The following is a 20,197-nucleotide window of genomic DNA, read 5'->3' as shown; positions in this document are numbered from 1 at the left end:
ATTTTACATGACAATGAAACTAACCTGCTCAATGTCAAAGGCAGATTAAGAAGAAAGGGGGGGGGGGGGGGGGGGAAGAGCCAAGATGGCAGGGTAGAAAGATACACATATGCTAGCTCCAAACCCACAGCCCATAAAATACCTGTAAAGAAGAACTCCCAACAAATTCGGGAGCAGCAGAAGCCACAGAACAATGGAGCAGAGGAGATTTCTGTTCCAGAGAAACCTGAAAAACCAACCCCCAAAGGTCCCTCACACCCAGGAGCCAGAGCAGAGCCCAGACCTGCCTTGGCCAGGCAGCACCGAGAGGAGCGGATCGAGAAGTCTTCAGGGACAGAATCTTCAGCAGCCACGCAGGTGCCTCCACCCACGTCCGTCCACCCACAACTGACAAGGGTTGGTGAGAGAGTCTTTTTGGGTGGCCGAGAGAGGAGTGGGGTGTCCCCGTGGCTCGGGCCCCCTCAGGAGACAACAGCAGGGCAGCAGCAGACAGGGGCTCCCAAAGCAGGCAGGAGCTTGTGTCCATGGTTGAAGGTCTCTGCATAAACCCTCTGAGGGAACTGAGCCCTGTGAGGTGGCCCTGCCCCCACCTGAACTTAATCTCACACTGAATAGCAGCCCCACCCCCACTGAAAGCCCTGAGGCTGGGAAGCAGCATTTGAATCTCAGACCCCAATTGCTGGCTGGGCGGATCTGGAGGCGAGGTGGGTGTGGAAAGGACACTCAGAAGTCAAGTAACTGGCTGGGAAAATGCCCAGAAAAGGGGAGAAAAAAATAAGACCATAGAAGGTTACTTTCTTGGTGAACAGATATCTCCTCCCATCTTTTCAAATGAGGAAGAACAATGCTTACCATCAGAGAAAGACATAGAATTCAAGGCTTCTGTATCCCAAACATCCAAAAGAAATATTCAATGGGCTCAGGCCATGGAAGAGCTCAAAAAGGATTTTGAAAATCAAGTTAGAGAGGTAGAGGAAAAACTGGGAAAAGAAATGAGAGACATGCAAGAAAAGCATGAAAAGCAGGTCAACACCTTGCTAAAGGAGACCCAAAAAAATGCTGAAGAAAACAACACCTTGAAAAATAGGCTAACTCAACTGGCAAAAGAGGTTCAAAAAGCCAATGAGGAGAAGAATGCTTTCAAAAGCAGAATTAGCCAAATGGAAAAGGAGGTTCAAAAGCTCACTGAAGAAAACAGTTCTTTCAAAAATAGAATGGAACAGATGGAGGCTAATGACTTTACGAGAAACCAAGAAATCACAAAACAAAACCAAAAGAATGAAAAAATAGAAGATAATGTGAAATATCTCATTGGAAAAACAACTGACTTGGAAAATAGGTCCAGGAGAAACAATTAAAAAATTATGGGACTACCTGAAAGCCATGATCAAAAAAAGAGCCTAGACATCATCTTTCATGAAATGATCAAGGAAAACTGCCCTGAGATTCTAGAACCAGAGGGCAAAATAAGTATTCTAGGAATCCACCAATCACCTCCTGAAAGAGATCCAAAAAGAGAAACTCTTAGGAACATTGTGGCCAAATTCCAGAGTTCCCTGGTAAAGAAGAAAATATTGCAAGCAGCTAGAAAGAAACAATTCAAGTACTGTGGAAATACAATCAGGATAACACAAGATCTAACAGCTTCTACATTAAGGGATTGAAGGACGTGGAATAGGATATTCCAGAAGTCAAAGGCACTAGGACTAAAACCAAGAATCACCTACCCAGCAAAACTGAGTATAATACTTCAGGGCAAAAAAATGGTCATTCAATGAAATAGAGGACTTTCAAGCATTCTTGATGAAAAGACCAGAGCTGAAAAGAAAATCTGACTTTCAAACACAAGAATCAAGAGAAGCATGAAAAGGTAAACAGCAAAGAGAAGTCATAAAGGACTTACTAAAGTTGAACTGTTTACATTCCTACATGGAAAGACAATATTTGATATTCGTAACTCTCGAAACTTTTCAGTATCTGGGTAGTTGGTGGGATTACATACACACACACACACACACACACACACAGACAGACTGAACTGAACAGGATGGGATCATATCTTAAAAAATGAAATTAAGGGGTGAGAGAGAAATATATTGGGAGGAGAAAGGGAGAAATGGAATGGGGCAAATTATCTCTCATAAAAGAGGCAAGCAAAAGGCTTTTTAGTGGAGGGAAAAAGAGGGGAGGTGAAAGAAAAACATGGTTTACTCTCATCACATTCAACTAAAGGAAGGAATACAATGCACACTCATTTTGGTATGGAAACCTATCTTACAATACAGGAAAGTGGGGGAGAAGGGGATAAGCAGGGTGGGGGGATGATGGCAGCAAGGGCAATGGGAGAAGGGAGCAATCTGAAGTCAGCATTCTTGGGGAGGGACAGGATCAAAAGAGAGAATAGAAGCAATGGGGGGGCAGGATAGGATGAAGGGAAATATAGTTAGTCTTACACAACACAACTATTATGGAAGTCATTTGCAAAACTACACAGATATGGCCTATATTGAATTGCTTGCCTTCCCAAAGGGAATGGGTGGGGAGGGAGGGATGAAGAGAAGTTGGAACTCAAAGTTTTAGGAACAACTATCAAGTACTGTTCTTGCCACTAGGAAATAAAAAATACAGGTAATGGGGTATAGAAAGTTATCTGGTCCTACAGGACAAAAGAGAAGATGGGGACAAGGGAAGGGAGGGATGATAGAAGAGATGGCAGACTGGTGATAGGGGCAATTAGAATGCTTGGTGGTTTGGGGTGGGGGGAGGGGCAAATGGGGAGAAAATTTGGAACCCAAAATTTTGTGAAAATGAATGTTAAAAGTTAAATAAATAAATTTTTTTTTAAAAAAAGAAGAACCAGGATTCAAAAACTCAAATACTGAACTCCCCAAATTCACTTCAATAAATCAATATACGTATTACATTTTGAGTAGTTATATAATGGAATTTTACCTTCATGAAGGACTTAAATGAAAATGATAAACATACAAGTTTACTGTGAATATATTAATAATAATCTCCAAATCAGCAAAAGCTGCTCCATCATCAGAGCCCTGAAATAATTTCCATCTTCTGCCTATAAACATGCCTAATCGTTCTACTAAAGAAAAAAAGGAAAAAAAAACACCAATCCTTCCCTTCACCTCTCTCCCCCATACTGTTTCTACTGCCAGACTTCTCAAAAGAACAGTCTACACTCACTGTCTTTACTTCCTCACCACCCACTCATTCCTCAACTCCTTGAAATCTGGCTTCCTCCTCCACTATTCACAGAATCTCAGAATTTCAGAGTTGGAAAGAAGAGGAACAGTCATCTAATCCAACCCATACCCAGAGAAGAATCTCCACTACAATATGCTCAACGAGCTCTGTTTGAAGACCTCCCAACAGGAGTGGAATCCTCTGCCTTCCAAGGTAGGAAGTGAGATCTCTCTCAATGTTGAGAAGTTTTTCCTAACATCAACCTCAAATTGGTGTCTGCATTTCCACCCCTTTACTCCTTTTTCGATGCTCTAAGGCCAAACACACCAAGTTTAATCTCTTCCACGTGACAGTTCTTCAAATACAAAAAGACAACAGTCTTGTTCCCCCAACTCATTTCTTTTCCAGGCTAAACACTCAATTTCCTTCAATCTATCCTCGTAAGGTCCTTCACTATTCTGGTTGTCCCATTTTGAACATTTCTTCATTTAATGTCCTGACTATAGTACTCCAAAGATGGTCTGAGGGCTGAGTTCAAGAGCACTTACTCATGGAAGCTATGCCTCTCTTGAGGAAGCCAGGGCCACATTAACTTTTACTAACATCCCACTGTTGACTCATGTATCATGTAGAGTTTGTAGTCCACTGGAAGTCACAAATCTTTTTTCAAAGAGTTGTCTAAACATGCCACCACCACCCCACTGACATTACTCTCAAAAGGTTCCCCAAAGTCCACTTAATTTCCAAATCATGTGGCCTTTTTGGTTCTCATCCTCTGATTTCTATACAGCATGATCACACTAAACAATCCCTGAATACCTAAGTTTGAACCTGTGGAGAATTCATTTAACTTCCCTAAACCTCACTTTGTTATCTGTAAAAATGAATGAACAAAATAAGTAATTTGACTGGAGGGAGGGTGGTAGACTAAATGGTCTCAATGGCCCTTCTACCTTCAAATCCATGATCCTACTTCTCTGATATCTCTGAGCAAACTTTTTCTATCTCTATTTTCTCCCACCTTCTAAACAATTCTAAACATGTGTTCCCCCTACGGCTCTGTGCCTGGAATTCTTTGTCTTATTATATTTTTGTCCTGAGATTACTATTCCACTTCAACTCAACTGAACTCATAGTTTTCTAGTACTAAGCTTCTTCAATACAGGGACAAAAAGGGAAAGAGTTTATATTCAACTGGAAGCATAAGATATGTCAACAAGTAAGTAAATACAAGGTAATCTGAAGTATTAACAGCTTTAGAAAAGAATGTGGCTGATCTGAGCCTGCTTCAACAAAGATGAGCATCTGAAAAGTTGAGGAGGGGAAAGGGAGAACATATGGAAAAAGGCATGTTGTACAAGGGAACAACAGCTAGAGATGGAAAGGTCAGGAACAGCTATTAGTCTCATTTGAAACACAGTGCATGAAGAACATAAGACTCAAGACAAATTGTGTAGGATCTAAAATGCCACACAAGAGTTTTCATTTTATCCTAAAGGCAAATTAGAGCCATTAAATGTGCTTGAACAGGGTAGTGGCCTGGTCAGAAAACTGTTACAATACTTCAGACAAAAAGTGATGATACATAAATAAAGATGAAGGGTGAATGAAGAGAAGAGAATAGATATAAGAGATGGAGGTAAAAGAGGCAAGGCTTGCATAATGGAGGGAGGAGTAAAGGAGAGGCAATGGATGTTATGAACATGGATGACAGTGCTCTCAACAGAAAAAGGCAAATTTGACAGGGAGAGTTTGGGAAGTTATCAACTAAATTTTGGACTGTTGAGTACCAGAAGTCAAAGGGATATTTAGGAGGTATCTAGCAGGAAGTTGGAATTGCAGCAATGATGAGAGTAGGATATACAGATTTGGAAGATAATGGTCCACAGATGATAATGGATTCCAAAAATGGTAAGATCAAGAAAAGTAAGGGAAGATAGCCAGGGAGTAAGCCTTGAGGGACTGCCATGCTTAAGGGATGGAAGACGGATAATAATCTGAGAAAAGAGACTGGGGAAGGTCAAATAGGCAGGAAGAAAAGGGGAAGAGAACAGTAATAGAAGGCAATAGAGAAGGAGGTGATGCCACCACTGTAAACCACTGGTGAAAGTGAATTCCCTCAATGTAACCATGTTAAAGAACCTCAGGTTCTTACTGCTTTAGGGAATATCCCTACCCTCTCTGCCTTCAATGTAATAACACTTATTCAAAGCCTGAGCAGGTACCTTGCCCAAGTACCCACTGCTGCTTCTCCATCAACAAAAAAAGAGAATGGGAATCCTATCCTTACTTCACTTAAGGTCTAAGTTTAGAGAACTCCTTGATCTGCAATCTACTGACCCCAAACACACTACCTACTTTGGAAGCTGTCCCTGTTCTGGCAGAGGAAAGAAAGGTCTTTCAAAACAAAAAAACTCTTCTAATCCAACCATTCTGGAAAGCAATTTGCAACTATACCCAAAGGGCTCCAAAAATGTGCATATCTTTGACCCAGCAATATCACTTCGAGGACTGTATCCCAAAGATATCATAAAAATGGGAAGGGGTACAAAAATGTATAAAATATTTATAACAACAGTTCTTTTTGTGATGGCAAAGAAATAGAAATCAAGGGGATGCCCATCAGCTGGGGAATAGCTGAACAAGTTGTAGTATATGAATTAATGGAATATTATTGTGCTGTAAGAAATGATAAACAGGAAGACTTCAGGGAGGCCTGGAAGGACTTATATGAACTGATGCTGAGTGAAAGGAGCAGAACCAGGAGATCATTGTACACAGTAACAATCCCAGTGTGCGAGGAGTTTTTCTGGTAGATTTAGCCATTCACAGCAATGCAAGGACCTAAAACATTCCCAAAGGATTCTCAAGGCAAAATGCCACCCACATCCAGTTTAAGAACTATGGAACTGGGAAGCAGAATGAAGCAGAATATTTTCTCTTGAGTTATGTTTTGTTTGGGTTTTTCTCATAGTTTCTCCCATTCATTTTAATTTTAATTCTTCCATGCAACAGGACTAATGTGAAAATGTGTTTAATAAGAATGTATGTGTAGAACCCATATGAGATTGTATGCCATCTTGGGGAGGGACAGATGGAGGAGAGAGGGGAAGAAAATCTAAGACTTATGGAAGTGACTGTACAAAACTGAAAACAAATAAATTAAAAAATAAAAAAAGCTCTTGTTCCAGCACCTTTTCTTCCCTTTTCCAGCATGGAATCTTAGAAGATTAAAGTTCTAAACCCAGCTCCTCTAAGAAAAGTATTTTACAAGTCTAATGGTTTCAGAAGCATGAAGAAGCTGCTGTCTATTCTGCCCTGTGCCACCATTAACAAAACTATAGCCCTTCTTACCACGAAGTGCCCAGTTATTGGATTTTGGAATTCTTGGTCCAGAATCTGTTAGCATGTATGGAGACACACCCTATTCCACTAGTTTCACTGAACCACCTAGACAAACCAATACCTTCATCCTCAATAATCATCAAGCACCCAGACATAGGGGTGATAAGACCTGACTGCTTTCTCTGACTGCTGCTGCCTCCAGGACCTGAATGGTCCCAGTGAAACTTCCTTCCCCACCTTCTTTCCACCACCATCCAGTCAACTTGAGGAAAATCTAAGACAAAATTTCTCCTGGGGCTTGATTGGCCTTGACTCTCTAATGCAACTTTTTGATCATCTTTTGCTGTTGTACAGTTGTGTCTGACTCTTCATGATACTGTGGACCATATCACACCAATACTGCCCATGGGATTTTCTAGGCAAGGAAACTGGAGTGGTTTTTCATTTCCTTCTCCAGTGGATTAAGGCAAACAGAGTGACTTGTGCAAGGTCACACAACTAGTGTCCAAAGCTGAATTTGAACTTGTTTTCCTGACTCCAAGCCCAGTGCTCTAAGCTGCCTCCTCCTGATCATCTAAAGGCATAAAAAATCCCAGTAAAGTAGAATACAGTCTGATTTGGTGAATTTCTGAAGCCTACTCCTCTTAGGAAAGTTGGGTTCAAAACCCACCTCAGATACTTAAAATTTTATATTTAAATGGCTTGCCATTTACTTAACCTATAAAAATCGACTTTTTTTTTGGTAAAAATGAGAATTGTATTACCTATTTATCTCAGGAATATGAAATTATAAAGGTTTTGCACAAAGAAAATCGACACAGGGAAACTGGCTTGGGGGAAAAAAGTCAATGTTTTTTCCACTTTGCATCAGTTCATGTAAGTCTTTTCATGCTTCTCTATAATCAAGCTTTCCATTTCTTATGGCATAGTAATATTTCATCACATTCATGTAACAAATTATTTAGCCATTCCCCAATCTATGAGCATCTACTGCGCCTCCATTCTTAGCTACCAAGAAAAAATGCTTTTATAAATGTTTTAGTATATATGGAGTCTTTCTGTCAACAACTTGTGATGTATCATGTCAACTAGTCAAGAGTTGAACTTATATTGCTTTTTTCCATTGTGCTAGAATTACCATATTTAACATAAAGCTTTGAACAGTGCAAATTTGAATATATATGGGCATTCTGCAATGTTCATTTTTCTGCACTCATCTGAATCTAGCTCTATACCTATCACTGAAATCTCTGGATCAAAGGGTATAGTTACTACATAATTCCAAATGGCTTTCCAAAATGGTTGTACCAATCCAAAAATATTTTTCAACCACCTAAATCCAATTCTCAATTCTCATTTTTCTTTACCTCTCTGAAGATTTTAACATCACTGATCTCATGGATACTCTTTCCTCTTGGGTTTACAGGGCAAATGCTTTCTCCAGTTTTTCTCCTTTTTGACTATGGCTCCTTTGCACTAGTTCCCTGGTCTCTCCTCTGAGCTCCGGACCTGGATCACTAACTGCATCTTGAATATCCCTGTAAACATATCAAACTCAACATATCCACAACAAAAACCATTATCTTCCCTCAAACCCATCTTATCTTTACAATTTTCTATTTCTATTGAGGGCACCACTATCCACCCCCTTAACATAGGTAGGCAATCTCAGTGCCATCCTTAATTTTTTCCCCTCTCCTTTACATCTCACAGCCAATCAGTTACTAAGTCTTGTCAATTCTACTGTTACAATATCTCCCACATTCATTCCCTTCTCTTCCCCCTACGTAACATTTACAGGCCCTCAATACCTTCCACCTGGATAATTTTAATTGCCGTTTCATTAGCCTCCTTCTAGTATTACTCTTCTCTAACTCATTTTCATAAAATTTCCAAACAATTCTTCCTAAAGCACAAGTCTAAACATTTCAGACCTCCACTCAAAACCTTCACTGGTTCCCTACTGCTTCAGGGATAATGAATAAATAAGCAGTGTGTGTTAAGCATTAGGGATACAAACAGAAAATTCAGACAGTCCCTATTTTCAAGGAGCTCACATTCTAACAGGAAGCTTCAGGGAGGACAAAAAGGTACAAGTGTCTATAAGATACAGGTAGATGTGATGGTACCAAGCGGTCTGCTGTTAAGGAAGGCTAAGGCTGAGATCACTTGAGTTAGTAGAGGGCCACCAAGTTGCCTAAAAGGCGGCAAACTGGCCCAGTAAAGTGAGTGATCAGTACAGTTCCAGCCTAGATGAAATAAGGAGACCCAGTCTCAAAAAAAAAAAAAAAGAAAGAAAGAAAGATACAGTAGCAAGACAGGTAGTAAGGTTACACATATAATCTTATCATATTACCTAACCAGAAAGAGTATGACTTTCAGAATTTAGTTACTGAGAGAAAAGCAAAGCACTCCTTCACTGTGGACTTTACCTCCTAACAACTGTAAATGGGTCTACAAGTGCAGCACCAACCCCCACTATTTCACCACCCCTCCCTTTCATCTCCAAAGCCCCAAACTTTATTATAACAAACCCATTCATTCAGTGCTATATAAGCCTAAGAATACTTATTTCAGTCAGAGGAGGGAAAATAGGAAATGTACACAATACTCCAAAGTTTGCTGTAACCAACTAAATATATTTAGTCTAGCTCACCAAAAATTTGCAATTCAATATGTAGGGCAAAGAAATAAAAATATATTATATAAATATCATACTATGAGAGATTATATAGAAAACACAACTTTTTTTTCTTTCTGCTAAAGGTGACTTTATTTACTACAGTATTGTATCTAGAAATAGGCTTCACAATTTTAAAATGAACTTTGATAGGGTTCAAAACAGATAAAAATAGAAACTCTTCACCCTTGGCATTTAAAGCCCCTCACTAGAACTAGCTGCTACAGGTACAGGGTCCTTCCCCTGCCTGAGCCCATCAACAGGCAACAGAAAAGCATTGCCTCAATGCCCAGTTCCACCAAAAGATGCTTACTGTCACCTAGATGCTGACTCCCAGGTCTGTATCTATGCTGGAAATATTCCAGAATCCTATGCCATTCTAAACCTCAACTCAGGGTAGAGGACCATCTGCCCTGCCACTACTACCCCAGGTCCTCCATACATTCCAACTTGCCTTCTTAATATTCCTCTCATAACTACCTTGCTTTTCCATGTGCCACAAACATTAACTCTCTTATGTGTTGTCTTTTCTCATTAGAACATGGCCTCCTTGAGATCAGAGGCTGGCTTAATTTTGTTTGTATACTCAGTGCTGACGGTGAGAGCTTACTAACTGCTCTTCCATTCTGCTTCATCCCTACCTACCTTTTTTCAAGCTTATTTCAAATTATCCTCTTTTATGTACTTTATGTTAACCTGCTGACTGTGCCAGCCAAACTGGTTGACTTGGTATTTCCTGAACTCACCTCTGTGCTTTTGTTCAGGCTATCCCAAGGCCAGAAATACCTGTCTTCCTTACCTATGCTTCTTAGAATCGCCAACTTCCTTCAAGACTCAATTCAATTTTCTCTCTCAAAGGGAAGCTCTTATGGATAGTACACAACTATCTATTTAGACCCGCTTCAATAAAAAGCAAGATCCTGGAAGGGAGGGAATATTTTTCATTTTGTCTTTGTAGCCTCAGCATCTAGCATAATGGCACTTAAATGCTTTAGAGGCAGCCAGGAGCTGCAGTGGAGAGAGCACTGGGAAGATCTGAGTTCAAATTCAGCCTTAGACACTTCCTAGCAGGAAGGACCTACCTTGGCAGTGTAAATTAATCTTGTTTTGCCTCAGTTTCCTCATCTGTAAAATAGGGACCATTAACAGCATCCAGGGTTGTTGTGAGGATCAAATGAGTTAATTGCAAAAGCAATTATTAGTACAGTCCTGGTGCATAATAAGCACTATATAAATGTTGGCCAGTACTATTATTGGATTAGAAGGATTGAACCGGAGGATCTCTAAGATATCTAACTCAAAACTCTCAAATTTAAAAATGATACCCAAATTTTCAGGATATATTAAACATATTAAAAATACATTCAAGCACACTGTCCTAGAAGTTCAGACAGAAATAAAAACTTTCTAATAAGTTCTATGATGTAGCCTCAGGGTTTTAAGAAGACCATTTCAAAATTTACAGCCCAAAATTAAATGGTTAAATACTACTGAAAACTAATAATAGATATGGTAGAGGGGTAAAAGAACTGGGCTGTTACTTATTTCAGCATTGTTCCAGGTCCCACTAGGCCTTTCCAATCAATCAGCAAATTCATAAACATTTAGTAGGAGCCAACTGTGAGTAGAACACTGTGCTATTTTCAGGGGGAAATACAAAGCTTCTAGCCTGCTGTTGCAAAAAAATATTAGCTGTATTTGTAGTTGATAATCTCTAAGTCAGCAGAAAGCATTAGATAAGCAGATTTATCAATTCTTACTCTAGGCTTTTCACTAAGGCGTGGGGAGGTAAGGGTGGGAGGAGAAAGGTGGAGAATATCAACTGGAAACCAAATTGGACTCAGGTAGAAATACAATTTTTTTTAGTAAAACAAAAATAAATACAAAAGTTTTGGTCAGAAAAAAAAAGTCATGACTTCTTAGAATTTTATTTTGTTTTTAGACTAACTTTAAAGTGATTCATTCAGTGATTCTATATTTTTTTTTCCTGGTCAGAGTTAAGTCTTTCTAACACTATTATATGTACTGTCAAATGCTTCAGAGAGAAAAGGACACATGGGAAAGTATTTGAAGGCAGGAAAACTGTAGTCAAACTGGAACTCTACTGTTTCTATGACCTTTGAACATAGAAAGAGGCTATTTCAGAGGCTATTTCCTCAACTATAAAATCGAAATAATACTGGCAAAGCCTAAATCTTACAAGGTTGTTAGGAGAATGTACTTTGCAAAGATTAAATGTGAATTAATAACACCTACTATTGTCTAGACATTACAAGGATAATGGAAGTAATTCTATCAGTAGTCCATATAAACCCAGCACCAATCTGTATACATAATCGAAATTGTAACACTTTAGAATCACAGAATTTTAGGCAAGGAAGGGATCCAAAAGTTTACTAGTTCTATGACAATGAGTAAGTCCCACTTCCTTTTCTGTACAATGGACAAAATATTATTTGCATGGCTACTCTCAACACTAAGGAAAGCACTCTATAAATTATAAAGCACTAGAAAATGTGGTGTTATTAATGAAGCAATCTATATTCCATATGGCATATATGCTACTGTTTTTAACTATTAAACTGCCTTCAGCCATTTCTTTTCCCAAATGTCTCCAGCAACCGGCTCCTTTCAAATTCTCTTCCAAATAAGGCCAGGTAAGGTCCCCAGAGGACAGAACTTTCACATGCAAGTAAGTAGTTTAAAAGACAGCTAGGTGGCATTGCTGGGCCTGGAAGTAAGGAAGACATATAACCAGACCTCAGACAATAACTAGCAGCATGGTGATGAGCAAGTCACTTAACTTTGTATAGTTTTCTCATCTGTAATGTGAGAAACGGCAAACCACTTCAATATCTCTGCCAAGAAGGCATTAAATGGGGTCACCACAAGTCAGACACAGCTGAAAAACAAGTGAACAAGTAATTTAAAGGAATCCTTAAAGAGTACAAGGTCCCCTTTTTAAACATCAAATAACTTGGCATATCCCTAAATTATATTAGCTACTTTATTAGGATACCTTGAATAAAAAAAAAAAAACACCATGCCAGCAAGAAAACAATGAATTCATTAAATTTTAAATGAATCTGTAATTTATTATTCCTGTAAAATATCATTTACATACACTGGAAAAATAATAATATGCATGTGGAAGATATTCAGTCTTCAGACAGTATGGATTCAAAGACCATTTGCAAGACTGTTCCCATATACTGGGAGCATCTGGTTTAGAAGAAACTGCGACAAGAGAAAGGATGAGATGGAGATGTGGGCAAGACTAATGTCAGAACATAACATTCACCGTATTACATACAAGCCATCCCTTGTCCAAAAATTTTTAATGGCTCCTCAGCTGTCAACCATCAGACTTCCACAACAAAATTTCAATCTATTTTCCCAACATTATCAAATACTCTCTCCCCTTCTATAATTCTAGGCTCCAATGAACCTAGATTACCCACCATTTCCAGAATTTATCCAACCCTTTCCTCCCACTAGTAAGACTTTGTTGAAGTTAACCAGATACCCCAGGATTATTGTTCTCACTCATTGTTGAAATCCTTTTAGACCTAGACCTTTCACTTCCTGCCTTCCAGCTAAAAGCACTTAGAACCTCTTCTATGCAGATTCTCTATTCTAATTTGTATTAATTTGCAACTAGAATCTTTACAACTAGAATCTAAGTTCCTTTAGAACAAGTTACTATCTTATTCATGAGGATTCTCCTATTGTATAATCAGCAGTGACTTCTCCGCAGTAAATGCTTAATGAACATTTTTAAAAATTATCTAATGGATAAAGAGAAGTAGGAAGAATTCAAAGGAAAGGAATTATTCCCTGTCCATGCAAGTTCAGGTCTGGACACGTTAGATATATACTTTTTATTTCTCCCAGGGTCTGACTGCATGAGCCAATTTTATCATATGTATACAAGAATTTACAAAAATTTATGAAAGAATTCTAACTCATAAAGGCTGTGTGTGGCATAGGGCAACTGCATATTTTCTGTGGGACAAGTCTGAATTCTTGGTGTGGTACAATGGCAACTTGCCAAACACTATAACAAACTTTTTAGCATCAAGGGGCACACACAAGTGTCTTGCACAGAGTAAAAGTGCCTACTAGTGATTGCAAATAACAAATACAGCAAAACTTTGGCTGTCCAGAACCCTTTGGGAATAACTATTCTAGAGAGCAGCCATTTTCCAGAAAGCTGGAGTTTAATCACCAAAGCTTAAATCATCTGTTTCAGATGGAAATCTTATTTAAGTATATTATATATTTCTCAGACTTTCAACTCTTTTAAAGACAACTACCTTTTATTAGTCTTTCCTTGATAACCTTGCCATTACCATGAACATCAATTACACCAAACTATACCACAATAATACTGAGAGCTTGCACTCTGTTCTTTCTTTGGAGTTTTTTGGTCTCCTCCTTCTCACGTAGGCTATCAACTGTCATTTTTTATTAATCCCTATGTTTAGCAAACCTCAGTTTCATTGGCTCATATATGGAGAGCAGGAACACCAATCTATTTCAATCCTGCGTTTTACAGATAATGAAACTGAAGCCCAAAAAAATTAAGTGGTTGCCCCAATCAGGACCTGAATCCAGGTCCTCTGTCTCCAAATCTAGCCCTCTTGTCTCTCACCATAATCTGCCTGCTTTTAACTTGGAAACTAGGCAACAAAGCTTTTTAGAACTGTGCTTAAAGAAAGAAAATTAACTCTAGGTCATGGCTTGAGGGTTATCCCTTATATGTACATGAAAGTAAGCACATGGACTTTTGTCACATCCTTGTTATTGGTTTAAAGTCCTTTTGCTTACTTATAGAGATGTTCTAGATGGGGAAAGAGTAATAATAGCTGTGTTGAAACCAAGTGAAGTGTAATTGTATTTGATTTGAAAGGGTTGGTTGGTTGTTGTCCTTCGTTCTGAAACAAAAATCTAATTATATATAAAAAGTTTTTTTTTTTAATTTGCCTCTAAACCTTTCACCAGAACTCTTGTAAAAACTATCTAAAATTTTATTATTTTTCCCCTCCTTAGACAACCGTCAATGAAGGGACTTGTGGGCAGTGAATTATCAAATTTGGATGTAAAAACAATTATCTGTTCAACAAGTGGATCCCTGAAAGGTTAGCTGTAACAAATTTAAGCAAATCACATACTGTTTTTCAAGTGATTTCCCTTATACAACTGGAGAAGTATTCCCCCAGAAAACATAAACATGATTCCAACTGATATTGTGAGAAAATATGCACACCTGATGCAGACATCTCCAGCTTGGTGATGAACTCAGTGACAGGCAAGAATAATAAGGGAAGCAAGCGTTGGCAGGCAAATACCAGGGCAATGAATTTGGTATATATTCTTGTAAGTCATTTGCAGGTTGGCAGAATTCCCTTAATGTAAATCTTCAGTGAATATATAATGAATTACTTTTCTACTTTTCAAATTCCACTGTGGTAAAAATACAAATGGTCTAATTCTGTATTTTTATTAAGGCAGCTTTCAAGGGTTTAAATCAATTATTACATCTCAGTCTAAACCTTTTCCTCACCGAAAAAAAAAAATATGGAGAGAACCCTCTGAGTCTGGATCCCCTCATCAAGACTAAGCTGAAAGAATTTGAGAGGAATAGCGAAGTCTCCGTACATTCTAACCAAAATGCTGTAGTAACATGGATCAAGTCCTATCTGTCAGATTATTATGTCAAAAATCAAAATTCAACTGGCTCCACTGAAAAAGAACAAAGAAACCTTTCGGTAATAAATGCCAAAACTGAAAATATTTGTAAAATTTCAAAATGCACTAACAGCTCAGTAGATTATTCAAAGCTAAACTGTGTCCCTTTTCAGCTCCCATTCTCCCCCTCTCAAGGAAAATATGAAGGACTTTTAACAAAATGATTCTTATATTCAGTTTTAGCATTTAAAATTCTTGGAACTTAGACATCTACACAACAAACAAGAAAAAAAAAAAATCTCATCTTGAAGTGATAGCACTTTACTTTTTGGTCCTGTTAAGGATTTGTGCTGCAATGTGCGTGGAAAGCAGGAAGCCACTATTAGCTCCATTTATAGTTTAATGCATATGTAGGGATTCTGTCAAACTGTTAATAAAACAAAGATATTCAATGTAGTTTTTTTCTAAAAAGCAAAAATAAACTGTTTCATGAAAGTCAGAGATTGTACATACGTCTAAATCACCCATATTCCTGGCATTAGTTTGGGTAACAATTAAAAACAAGGTTACTAAATCCAATCAACAACCTATACCTATTATATACAAGGCACTATGACAGACATTGAAGATAAAAAGGGTTTTGAATTTCATCTAATTAGTAATATTTATAATTGGCAAGATAGTCATCATGGTTAGTCAAACAGGTCATTTAACAACTATTAAATATTATATCTTTATTTTGTTTATTCTATATGTGTATGTATGTATTTATTTATGGGGGGGTGTTATATCCCAGACAGAACCTAAGCGTTTTGAGAATGGAATTAATTTTATTTTTTCTATCTGTTTCCCCATCATTTAGCACCATGTCTGGCACATAGAGGGAGCTTAATAAGCACTTACTGGTTGATGATTTTTTTTTGAGAGCTGGGTTCTGGAGTCAAAGGACCTGGGTTCAAATTCTAGTTTTGCTGTTTAAATCTCTGAGTCTCAGTTTTTCATTAATAAAATGAAAGGATTCCAGTCCTAAATTCTATGAATCTTTAATCACTCAAATTGAAAGCAATATACTCAGAGAACAAGTGAACACCCTAAAGGAAGGAGGGAGGGGAGCTTGAAGAAGAAGTAGAATGATAAGAGGGATGTACAACAGTCCAGTTTGTCTGCAAAAGAATACAGGAAAGAAAGTTGTATGAGAAAATTGGATAAGTAGTTTGTAGTCAGTTTAAAGAGGGCCTTAAATGTCAGGATCAGGCATTTATACTTTATTCAATGAGTATCTACTGAAGTTTTTTAAGCAGAAAGCACCATAATCAGAGTAGAACACTGGGAAAATTACTGGGAAGGATAGATTACAAACTGGCTGAAGGCAGGAAGGCCAGTGAAGAAACTGTAAGAAGTCTGATCAATGGAACCTGGAAGCAGAGGAGTTGCTCGAAGAGAAAAGGACACATGTAGAGGATAGATGCAAGAGATACAATGCCAAGGTAGAATCAGTAAGACTTAGCGACCAATTCGATGTGTTTATACTGAGAGAAACCGGTGACTGAAGCTAAAAGCCTACGTTATTAAGAAGATGGTTGGTGCCATCTACAGAAATACAGAAGTTAAGAAGGAGGGGAAGTTCGATTATGGAAATGTTAGGTTTGAGTAGCTGGCAGAATACTAGCAGGCAGGAAAAAAAAATGGGGATTCCTACATCATTTTAGAAAAAAATGGAAATCTATACTAAAATATCATCAACTAAAAATGGCTTCTTAAATATTCTAGTTTTAAAAATACACAAAAAATTATGATTCACATTTCAGAATATTTTCCTTACTCTCCCTTCTCTTTCATTTTATAGATATTACTTTATTTAATGAAAAAATAATGAAAAATTCATAAATTCAGATTTTAAAATTTTCTAACCCCACCACATAAAGTTCCACAAAACTTCCAGGGCAAAGGAGAGAATGACTATATGGTACAGTGGAAAGAGACCTGAGTTAGAATACTCTGTCCCACTTAATACTCATGCAATCAAGTCACCAGTTTCCAGGCCTCAGTTTCCTCATCTATGAGAGGAAGGGGCTGGACTCAATTACCTCTTCTAACACCGGTCTCTTCCAGAGCTAAACCTAGGATGCCATTCAAGTATTGCCCTTTACACTTTAAGACACTTTACTGTCTTTAAGACAGATTGGGGAAAAAGAACAAAAAAATGCAGTTGGTGGCTAAACTATTTCCACTCAATAGATTAAGTAACTAAAACACTCCTCTCTTGTTCTCTATCTGCAATCCAAGGGAGGGGAAGAGACTGAATTACTTCCAGTCCAAGTTTGTTGTTAAATTTGGATTTTTGAAATTAAGTAAAAGAAAATTGAACTGCACTTTTATTTTAAAGTCAAAGTTCGCTGATGAATCTGGGTGATGAATCTGGTATCTTTTCAACTAATTTGAAAAATGACTTGCTTTTTAAAGTACACATCACAGATTTTGGCATATATGGCATATGATGCATATATATGTTGCATGTATATACACAAACATATATAAAATTTGTATCTACACAAGATACAGACCTTGGTGAAGGGAAAGGAAAGAAAATCGACTTTTGGAGTCAGATGACTTGGGGCTCAAATCCCATTTCTGGTGCCTTCCACCTACTCCACCTTGGCTAAGTCACTTAGCTTTTAGGGGACTCAGTTTCCTCATCTATAAAATGAAGGACTTGAACTAGACGGGCTTCTCATGTTCCTTTCCAGTTTCCCTAAGTCTAAGCGTGCCACGATTTGTAAAACAAGTTCATTTTCATCTACACAAAACCCAGACACTGATCTTTTGAAGGTAGAGACGAGGTGAGAAGAGAGGGGAAGCAACAAAACCAGTTAAATTGGTTCCCTTTGTTTGGGATCAACAGAATAATTCCTAAATCAAAGATTAAAAGGTACACACAAGACTTAATAAACTACAGTATTCACCGCCAGGAAAGTGGCAAATTATAGAATTATGCTGCAAGCATCCCCCATGGGCACGCTTTTCGTAGAGCAACTTTAAAAAGTAGACCCCAAAGGAATCATTTCCGCAGTAAATAATAATAAATAAAGGAAACTAAAGGCAGTCCTTGCCGCCGCCGCTACCACCACCACCACCACCACAGCTACTACGACGACGACCACCACTCCTGGATCACTGCCCCACCTCCAACCCCCTCTCCAGCTTTAAAGACTGTCTGGACGGGTTCCGACAAGGAGGCACAATGGACGTTCCGGGCCCCGGCTGCAGAGGACGCCTCTGGCCCCTTCCCATCATCACCACTTTCTGCCAGCCCCGGCCGCTTCCCAGGACCGATCACACTCCACACAGGACCGCCCCCCCACCCATTCACCCCCAGTGAAGGAGGCGAGCACAAATACATCTCGGAGACTCCCGGAATTGTAGGAGGGGGTGGGGGGGATGGGGGTGTTACCTCACGGAGGCGGCGGCCCCTCTCGGGCAGGATCGGGGGGGTCTCGGACCTTTTGTTCCTTCCCCTTTGGAATGGGATGTAGGAGTCTGGGGAAGCAGGGAAGGAGGGGGAGGGGGGAGTGGAAATGGTCGATTTAAGGCGGAACTGAAAACACTCTCCCCTCCGCCCCTCCCCCAGAGGAGGCAGAGTCCCGAGGCGAGGAGGCGGACCAGCGGGGCGTGGGGGGCTGGGAGAATGCAGGTTGGGAAAGGGTCGCGGGAAGAGGGAAAGAGGAGCCGCCGCCCGGTCCGCCCACACCGGAGGGAGGAGAAAATAGGGGAGGGCGTGGGGACGTGCGTGTCCCACCGCTCGCCCCTCCTCCCCTACCTCACGCGCGAACACACACACACACACACACACACACACACACACACACACACACACACGAACAAGACTAACCGGCCCGCGCGGTTTCCCTGCCCCCACCGCCTCCGTGCCACCTACCGCTGCCGCGCAGCGAACCCTGCTCCCGGCTGCTCGCTCGCTCGGCTCTCGCTGCCTTTGCTACCTAGCTGCTGCTATTGCCGCCGCTGCTGCTCCTGCTCCTCCGCCGCGGCCGTGCGGGTAAAACCCGCCTCCTACCCCGGGCCCCGGGTCCCGGCGATTCGTCAGTATAGCCCCGGGGCTGGCACCCTGCCGCCCGCTGATTGGCGCCCCCGCCCGCCCGTTAGGGCGTGAGGACGCGCCGGCCGTGAGGAGCGCTCCGCGCGCCCAGGAGATGGGGTGGGGGGGCGGGGAGCGGGGGAAGGGAGCTCAAGTGCGCCAGGGAGAGAGAGTTGCGGACTAACACCTTCTTCGCTTTTCCCTCTTGGCCACGCCCTCCTAACCCACCCGATCTGATGGACATCTACCTCGACGAATCGGAGCTTGCCGAGGTCGGGGTGTGCGCGGCACGTCGGGTTCCCTGAATCGGACGGGAAACGTCGCTCGCCGATGGGTCCCGCCTCCTCCGTAGAACGTGAGGTGGTGTGGGGGGAGGGGTCAGAAAGGCAGCGGTTTCGGTTGATTCCTCTCGCCCGCGTATACAGGAGATTCACTAGAGGTGGGGAGGAGGGGAGGGCGGAAGGACAGGCTTTATCTAAACATACAGTAACCTGCCGCGTAGGGAAAATAATCCCAGCAAAAGTACTCACCCATCTTTCTACCTCACCCAGCGTGCCTCAGCCTCGTTGGCTTGCCGCCCCTTCCCCAGGTCATCACCCCTTTCACACTCACTAAGTGGCCACAGGGTGGGGCTCGTTTAGGGACTATCCCTCTCCATTCCAAAAGGGATTTAACCTACGCTCAGGGGAGGGAGGACTAGGAAGGAAAGGGGGAGACGAGAGCTCCCAGCCCCACCCCCATAGGAGACAAATGGGACTGAGAAAAGGAAGGGGGCGTGGTCAAAAGCCGGGAGGGTCTTGTATGTAAATAAGGAGGCGGGGACAAAATCACCTCCAAGAGCAAATTAGGATGTCCTGGAGGGGCGGGGCTCAATCATACTAGGAGAGCTTGGTGCGGGTCTCTGTCCGCTATACCGGTGAAATATGCCAGCCATAGTAAGTTCGTTGGATTTATGATGGAGGGGACCCCAGAGTCCACCAGATCCTGTCCTCTTACTTTTCAGCGGAGGAGAGTGAGGCCCAGGGAGGGGAAGGGTCTTGTCCAAGTTCAAGTAGGGAGTAAATCGCAGAGCTCACATTAGAACCCAGGTCTTCTGATACTAGAGCTAGGACTTGTTCTACTACGCTGCCCTTTACTAACTACTACACTGCCTATGTTCTTTCAAAAGTAATTTCTTCTTTTCCTTC

At 40.6% G+C, this 20,197-nt stretch overlaps 1 protein-coding gene across 8 annotated transcripts in view; it reads right to left on the bottom strand.

Annotated features, from left to right (window-relative positions):
- Window positions 1-19,678, bottom strand: part of SMAD2 (SMAD family member 2) — a 104,228-nt gene extending 84,550 nt beyond the window's left edge. Inside the window, exon 1 of one of the 8 annotated variants that reach the window (XM_072605176.1) lies at window positions 19,259-19,678. The gene's annotated coding sequence lies outside the window, so the exon portion shown is untranslated. Of the gene's footprint in view, window positions 1-18,368; window positions 18,702-18,851; window positions 19,183-19,258 lie in introns of those variants that run through there. The other 7 variants (XM_072605178.1, XM_072605177.1, XM_072605174.1 and 4 more) reach the window with 7 other exon arrangements.
- Window positions 19,679-20,197: the final 519 nt, after the last annotated feature.

The sequence above is a fragment of the Notamacropus eugenii genome, chromosome 4, assembly GCF_028372415.1.
Source record: "Notamacropus eugenii isolate mMacEug1 chromosome 4, mMacEug1.pri_v2, whole genome shotgun sequence".
Lineage (NCBI taxonomy): Eukaryota > Metazoa > Chordata > Mammalia > Diprotodontia > Macropodidae > Notamacropus > Notamacropus eugenii.
The sequence above is the reverse complement of the archived record's forward strand: the minus strand, read 5'-3'. Positions and strand labels throughout refer to the sequence as shown.